The following is a 1,037-nucleotide window of genomic DNA, read 5'->3' as shown; positions in this document are numbered from 1 at the left end:
GGTGTTGAATTCTTCAAGGATAATAACTGGGCGCTATTTGAATCATGTGAAAGAGAAGCATTATATATAATTATCGATAAGCTGACTCAAATTTCGTCCTCACACACACACACACACACACACACAATTGCAAAACACACACACACACACACACACACACACACACACACACACACACACACACACACACACACACACACACACACACACACATACACACACACAATTGCAAAACACACACACATACATACATACATACATACATACAGACGACAGACAGACATACACAGACACAGACAGAGACACAGAGAGACAGACGGAAAGACAGACAGACAGACGGATACACACACACACGCACACATACACCCATACACCCCCCTACCCCATCCCCCCCACCCCCACCCCCCCACACAAATAGACCTTCCATCTGCACTGTTCTCACTTTGGCAGGCTTCACAGAAGACCAGACCTCCGTGAGGTTACTCTTGAAGTTACCACCTTGTACGAGGGTAGGCGGTGCCAGAGTCGCCTTGTCCATTCCGTCGTTGAGAGAATCTTTGGACATCAGCAAGCTGTGGATGTTGGTTTCTTCATTCTCCCCTTTCACTGCCAGCACCGTCAGCCACTGTCCCTCTGGCTCAGTCACAAACAGACATAGCATTCAAATTACAATCCAGTTTGAATTTATTTTTCACCGCCATTTAATTTAGAGTGCGAAATTCCCTTGTACTATAAACACAGATGCTGTCTTTGAACAGCTGGGATGTGTAGAAAATATGACCTATTCTACCACCGAAGAGTAAGAGCAGTATGTTCATGGATAGCAGACCCATGATCTGGTCGCCCTTCAGTGACATGGGTGCTCTACCTGGCTGGTGCATAGATGCGACACTGACGGTAACAGGGTGTCTCACGCGGGAACATGTGGACTTTGTCATGGGGAGCGTCTGCGACACGTCAAAACTGGTATTCCCGTCGTTTGAGGCACGGGAGATTCGGAACTTGCTGTTGGACGTTCTGCTCGTGACTGACGCCCA

This window comes from Babylonia areolata, chromosome 2, assembly GCF_041734735.1.
Source record: "Babylonia areolata isolate BAREFJ2019XMU chromosome 2, ASM4173473v1, whole genome shotgun sequence".
NCBI lineage: Eukaryota > Metazoa > Mollusca > Gastropoda > Neogastropoda > Buccinidae > Babylonia > Babylonia areolata.
The sequence above is the reverse complement of the archived record's forward strand: the minus strand, read 5'-3'. Positions refer to the sequence as shown.